This window comes from Triticum dicoccoides, chromosome 6B, assembly GCF_002162155.2.
Source record: "Triticum dicoccoides isolate Atlit2015 ecotype Zavitan chromosome 6B, WEW_v2.0, whole genome shotgun sequence".
Lineage (NCBI taxonomy): Eukaryota > Viridiplantae > Streptophyta > Magnoliopsida > Poales > Poaceae > Triticum > Triticum dicoccoides.
This window is the reverse complement of record NC_041391.1, coordinates 543,795,675-543,803,118: the sequence shown is the minus strand read 5'-3', so window position 1 is coordinate 543,803,118 and position 7,444 is coordinate 543,795,675. Positions and strand designations below refer to the sequence as shown.

At 40.9% G+C, this 7,444-nt stretch overlaps 1 long non-coding RNA gene across 1 annotated transcript; it reads left to right on the top strand.

Annotated features, from left to right (window-relative positions):
* Positions 1-6: 6 nt before the first annotated feature.
* On the top strand, positions 7-3,373 carry LOC119326172. The gene is made up of 7 exons (XR_005157834.1): positions 7-194; positions 309-441; positions 691-793; positions 1,244-1,288; positions 1,955-2,051; positions 2,981-3,088; positions 3,318-3,373. It is a non-coding gene; the product is annotated as an uncharacterized LOC119326172 (long non-coding RNA).
* The last annotated feature ends 4,071 nt before the right edge of the window (positions 3,374-7,444 follow it).

Genomic DNA, 7,444 nt, shown 5'->3' with positions numbered 1-7,444 from the left:
CATGAGATGCACGTGGAGCGTCGGGCCGTGCCTCCTCTGCACCAGAGAGTTCACCCTCGTCCTCGTCCTCTCTACTCCGCTCGAGCTCTAACCCTCACCTCTATTTCGGTCTCTCTTAGATTTGGTGCAGTGGCCGCCTCTCTCTCTTGATTCAATCCCCTCAAAAATCTCATATTTGGTTTTGTGCCTACAAGGTATTCGATGAAAGAGCCTGTACATATGTGATGTTTATATTCGTACATTGTACCTATTATCTATCTTTTAGTTTCAGTCGATTTCTTTAATTTTGTGGCATTTTCAATTTCAAGATTTACTTCAGGAGCTGAAGTAAGAAAAAATGAAGGTTGTTGCGCGGAGCATGGCATCGGTGGAGGAGAGGATCACTGTCGTGCGCCTGGTTGCGGGAACAGGCTGAGGTCCTCATTCAACCTTAATTTGAAGGTAGCTTTGCTGTTTAATTACATCCCCTCCTAGCTAGCTAAAAAGAGACATTCACTTTTACGTGTGCAGAATTGTGTGAGTTGGTGAAAAGTTAGTAGAACTTGCTTAATCATGATGTAGTAATTAGTGCACTGCTGCCTGTAGCCAGCATATAAAAATGACCACTATGCTAAAGAGGCTTATTCTATACCTTTATGTCAATTACATACACTGCCTAAATGCTTATATCCTATATTTCCTTCCTCTTAGCCCTTAGGTAGGCTAGAAGGCGGGTAACCGGCGCCACGAGCATGATCCCCTCTTTGCTGGCGGGCTCAGCGACGGTTTCATCGACGTATGGAACCCACCGCAGGTAACGGCCGCCATGAGCATGATCCCCTCCTTACGGGTGGTCTCAGCGACGGCTTCGTCTCCGTATGGAACCCACCGCCGCTGCCATGGCCGCCACCGTGTCCGAGAGGAATAGCACACAAACTCACATCAGGACTTCCTCAGCTTGTTTACTCTCTTTTTTCCTCCGGTTTCATGCTTTGCACACCATGTTTGGTGTCACTTGGATTTTGGTTGAGCTGCGGGGCTGAACCGCGGACCTCATCCAGATTATTTCAGCTTGGATTTTGTCTTCCTTTCTACCTCCCATTTCACTTTTAGCTAGTTCTTCTTGCTTCTACTGCTCTTTTGCAGTTTTGGCTGGTTGCTAGGTGTTTGTTCCTTGGAATCTAGCTATCTCATTTTTCTTCCTCTTTCTCCTTTCGTTTTTCTTTTCTTGGTTAGACTGAATTGCTTATGAACTGTTTTGCAGATACTGATTTTGGTGTCAGCTCAAGGTAAAAGGTAAAGTCTGAAGGTAAGAAATCATCACTAGCTAGGTAGCCGTACATGGTCTGGTTTCTTAGCATAATTTGGAAGTACCAAATTCACTACTCAATATTAGTACTCATTTAAAAAATATGCACTGTCTTGTTTGTCAGCTCCATTTTATTAATCTAGAAGAAACCTAGAGCAGACGCTCACACTTTAGATAGCACTTGTACTTAATACAATAGTTAAATATGACTTCAATATCTGAATTATCCAATGGAATTTATATTGCGTTGACGCCAGATATCTGAATACCCTCAATATGGTTACTTGTGATTCTTACAGAAGTAAGAAAGAAAGCTTAACGTTTATCTAGAATGAAATATAGAATCAAGAGCTATGAAGTAAAATTTGAAAATCATAAATCATAACTCAATGGTGGATAGAATCAGAGTTAATTAAAATAATAGGTGCTATAGTATTGGAAGTTTTGTTAGTGCCCATGCATCTGCATACAGAGTTGTGATATTTTCCAATTGAAAGGTAGCAATGTCTGAAGCTAAGTGGTTGCCATACAGTTAACTTTGGTGTTTGTCTAATGGTTATTTAACTTAAATGACCTGGTAATTGATGCACATCGCTATTCACCCTTTATCCTGAAGAATTGTTGCATGCTTGTGTTATGTGCTTACACTTAAGGTTAATGTACCAGGTGTTCTTTTAGGTTATTGTCAACGGAAGCAGCTGATAAATATGAATTCAGAGGAAGCAGCTTATAAATAGGGACACTGCGGTTACTATTTCCCTAGGTACTCACTTTTCTTGCATTTTCCTTTTATTTCTTTGGATGCAGGGTCTGGCTGCTTTGTGTACCATGCACATATCAGAGTAGCAACTGAGTTACATATACTGAGAGCACGATGAATAATCAGTATATATTGGTTGCATGCCAGTATTGTAAATTTAGTTGGATGGATCTACACATCAGGCACCATTGCTGAATCATGAAAAACATAAATGATTTTAGTTTTCTAGGTTGTTGGTCGGCATACCCTAATTAGATCATCCATTTTATGGTCAGTTTACTTAGCTGTATGTTGGCAGAGCCCTGATATGATCATTTGTTTTCTGCTCGCCACGGATGATTTATTCCTGTTTTGATTCGAGTGCGTCGTTGGTCTAACTTCTAACTAGCATATGCACACACTTTTTAAGAAATCCAAGAGGGAAAAGGAAAAACTATTACATGTGTCTATCTATTCAAACAACATAAATTGAGACTTTTATCTTGCCAGAACTTCTTATTGTTGTGTTCATCTTCTTGAATACATATTTTTAAGGTCATCCTGATTTTTATTCTAGTTGTTTATAGGTCAACCTTTTGTTGATTGTTGTTGGGTGTCCAAGCCATTAGAAAAGAGTGATGCCTCAATCAAGGTAGATCCGAGGATAGAACCTAGGGTGGCTATCATTGATGGTGCTAGCCAGCAAGCTCCTGGGTGACTACTCGATGCTGGCCATTGTTGGTTTCCTTTGTGGCTATTGTAAAATGGTGCTTTGTATCTCACATTTCTATATCTGAATTTTTATTGGGTCTCATGTTTTATGTATCTACGGTTTTGCCATGCGTTTACATTTGAACAATTGTACACTAGCTTTGTATTTGCCTACGGTGCTCTCTTCCCTCTATCTGGTTATGACGTGAAAATAGGATTTGATAACTCAATGTGCCTCACAGGACACAGCTGCGGCTAAGAAAAGGACATGTTGAAGCAGCACCATCGATTATCGTGCTCCTCTGCATTGAGAAGAAGTCACTCCCGAGTCGTCTATGTACCACCTCCAAGTATACCAGATGTTTCTACTGTTCTCCTTGCCCCTTCATCCATGGTCTTTGTACAACATCATTAGTTTTAATTATTGAGGCACAAGAATAACCTGTATGTCATGTATGCTTCTTTGATAACAGGTTATTAAATGCGGATAGAATAACTTGTGCACTTCTTGCTGCATGTATCCTCGTCTCTGTTCTTGGGAGATATGATGAAGAGTGTCTTCCTCTCATTGCTTTGCAGGGCATGTCAAGAACTGGTAGCCAATGATCTCCATGGAACTGAGTGACATTTCTTGGTGATTTTACAATTTGAGCATTCAGTTTGAAGCTGCTTTAAATTTTCAGTCGTTGCGTTCTCATAGTTTTGGTGTAGCACTTCATGTCACAATTGAATACAATTATTACTTCATGAGTATGTGTGGCCTCTCTCCCTTTGTCTGATTCTATATCATGCCTTCCAGTGTTTTGTGTTTCAGATGCCCTAATCTCCTTGTATTTGAGTGTCATTTATTTAGCTCTTTCGAAATTTGTAGTGCAACTTCTTATTTAAATGTCATGTCCATGTGTTACCAAAGATAGAAAAAACAAATTGGAATGGGCGGCTTCCAACCTGGCATCGCCCAGCTTTCTCTCAGGAGGCGCCACAAGGTGGCGCTGTGGTGGCGCCTCTATTGGGGAACGTAACATGCAATTTCAAAAAAAATCCTACGATCACGCAAGATCTATCTAGGTGATGTATAGCAACGAGAGGGGGAGTGTATCTTCATACCCTTGAAGATCGCAAAGCGGAAGCATTTATCAACGTGGTTGATGTAGTCGTACACCTTCACGATCCGTCCCGATCAAGTACCGAACGTACGGCACCTCCGCGTTCAGCACACTTTTAGCTCGATGACGTCCTCGCCTTCTTGATCCAGCAAGACAGGCGAAGTACTAGATGAGTTCCGACAGCATGATGGCATGGTGACGGTGTTGGTGAAGAACAATCTCCGCAGGGCTTCGCCTAAGCACTACAGAAACTATGACGGAGGATAAACTAGAGGGGACGGGGTTCCCGGCACACGGCTTGGTGTTTCTTGATGTGTCTTGGGTGGTAGACCTGCCCCTCTATTTATATGTTGAGCCTTGGGGTTGAAACTTGGATTAAAAGCCTCCACAAAGTCGGTTTCACCCGAAAGGCAAGAGTCCTTCTCGGACTCCAGGGCCAGACGCCAGGGTTCCCGGCGTCTGGACCCAGACGCCAGGGACCCTGGCGTCCGGCCCCTGGACTCCATAAAACTTCCTTTTGCACTTTCCATAAACCTTGTGGGCGTTCCCTTTTGGCCCAAATAAAGTGTTCTCGTACCCAAATATATCGAGAAACATCCGGAACCCTTCCAGAGACCAAACACTATTATACCATATATCAATCTTTATCTTCGGACCATTCTGGAGTTCCTTGTCATGTCCGTGATCACACCCGGGACTCCGAACAACATTCGGTCACCAACATACATAACTCATATAATACTACATCGTCAACGAACGTTAAGCGTGCGGACCCTACGGGTTTGAGAACTATGTAGACATGACTGAGACACCTCTCTAGTCAATAACCAATAACGGAACCTGGATGCCTATATTGGCTCCTACACATTCTACGAAGATCTTTATCGGTCGAACCGTTATGACAACATACATTATTCCCTTTGTCATCGGTATGTTACTTGCCCGAGATTCGATTGTCGGTATCTTCATACCTAGTTCAATCTCGTTACCGGCAAGTCTCTTTACTCGTTCCGTAATACATCATCCCATAACTAACTCATTATTCACATTGCTTGTAAGGCTTGTTATGATGTGCATTACCGAGAGGGCCCAGAGATACCTCTCCGATACTCAGAGTGACAAATCCTAATCTCGAGCTATGCCAACCCAACAAACACCTTCGTAGACACCTGTAGAGCATCTTTATAATCACCCATTTACGTTGTGATGTTTGATAGCACACAAGGTGTTCCTCCAGTATTCGGGAGTTGCCTAATCTCATAGTCTGAGAAACATGTATAAGTCATTAAGAAAGCAGTAGCAATGAAACTGTAATGATCATAATGCTAAGCTAACAGATGGGTCTTGTCCATCACATCATTCTCCTAATTATGTGATCCCATTCATCAAATGACAACACATGTCTATGGTTAGGAAACATAACCATCTTTGATAAACGAGCTAGTCAAGTAGAGGCATACTAGGGACACTATGTTTTGTCTATGTATTCACACATGTACTAAGTTTCCGGTTAATACAATTCTAGCATGAATAATAAACATTTATCATGATATAAGGAAATATAAATAAAAACTTTATTATTGCCTCTAGGGCATATTTCCTTCAGTCTCCCACTTGCACCAGAGTCAATAATCTAGTTCACATCGCCATGTGATTTAACACCAATAGTTCACATCTGTATGTGATTAACACCCATAGTTCACATCGCCATGTGACCAACACCCAAAGGGTTTACTAGAGTCAATAATCTAGTTCACATCGCTATGTGATTAACACCCAAAGAGTAGTAAGGTGTGATCATGTTTTGCTCGTGAGAGAAGTTTAGTCAACGGATCTGTCACATTTAGAGTCGTATTTATTTTGCAAATATTCTATGTCTACAATGCTCTGCATGGAGCTACTCTAGCTAATTGCTCCCACTTTCAATATGTATCCAGATTGAGACTTAGAGTCATCTGGATCGGTGTAAAAGCTTGCATCAACGCAACTCTTTACGATGAACTCTTTATCACCTCCATAACCGAGAAATACTTCCTTAGTCCTCTTAGGTAACTAAGAATAACTTTGACCACTATATAGTGATCCACTCCTGGATCACTATCGTACCCCCTTTTGCCAAACTCATAGCAAGGCACACAACTGGTTTGGTACATAGCATGGCATACTTTATAGAACCTATGACTGAGGCATAGGGCATGACTTTCATTCTCTTTCTATCTTCTGACGTGGTCGGGCTTTGAGTGTTACTCAAGTTTACACCTTGTAATACAGGCAAGAACTCCTTCTTTGACTAATCCATTTTGAACTCTTTCAAAAAACTTGTCAAGGTATGTACTCATTGAAAATATCTTATCAAGCGTCTTCATCTATCTCTATAGATCTTGATGCCCAATATGTAAGCAGCTTCATCGAGGTCTTTCTTTGAAAATCTCCTTTCAAACTCTCCTTTACGCTTTCCAGAAACATTCTACATCATTTTTGATCAACAATATGTCATTCACATATAATTATCAGAAAGGCCATAGTGCTCCCACTCACTTTCTTGTAAATACAGGCTTCACCGCAAGTCTGTATAAAACTATATGCTTTGATCAACTCATTAAAGCGTATATTCCAATTCCGAGATGCTTGCACGAGTCCATAGATGGATCGCTGGATCTTGCAATGCCTTGTTAGGACCCTTAGGATAGACAAAACCTTTTGGTTGCATCATATACAATTTTTCTTTAAGAAATATCCATTTAAGAAATGCAGTTTTGACATCCATTTGCCAGAAAATATGGCAACTGCTAACATGATTCCGACGGATTTAAGCGTCACTAGAGTTGAGAAAATCTCATTATAGTCAACACCTTGAACTTGTCGAAAACATTTTGCGACAAGTCAAGCTTTGTAGATAGTAACACTACCATCAGCGCCCGTATTCCTCTTGAAGATCCATTTATTTAATATGGCTTGCCGATCATCGGGCAAATACGCCAAAGTCCACACTTTGTTCTTATACATGGATCCCATCTCAGATTTAATGGCCTCGAGCCATTTCGCAGAATCTAGGCTCATCATCGCTTCCTCATAGTTCGTAGGTTCATCATGGTCTACTAACATGACTTCCAGAATAGGATTACCTTACCACTCTGGTGCAGACCGTACTCCGGAAGACCTACAAGGTTCTGTAGTAACTTGATCTGAAGTTTCTTGATCATCATCATTAGCTTCCTCACTAATCGGTGTAGGAATCACTGGAACTGATTTTTGTGATTAACTACTTTCCAATTCGGGAGAAGGTACAATTACCTCATCAAGTTCTACCTTCCTCATGAAGGAAATATGCCCTAGAGGCAATAATAAAGTTATTATTTATTTCCTTATTTCATGATAAAGTTTATTATTCATGCTAGACTTTTATTAACTGGTAACTTAGTACATGTGTGAATACATAGACAAAACATAGTGTCCCTAGTATGCCTCTACTTGACTAGCTCGTTAATCAAAGATGGTTATGTTTCCTAACCATAGACATGTGTTGTCATTTTATGAATGGGATCACATCATTAGGAGAATGATGTGATGGACAAGACCCATTCGTTAGCTTAGCATTAT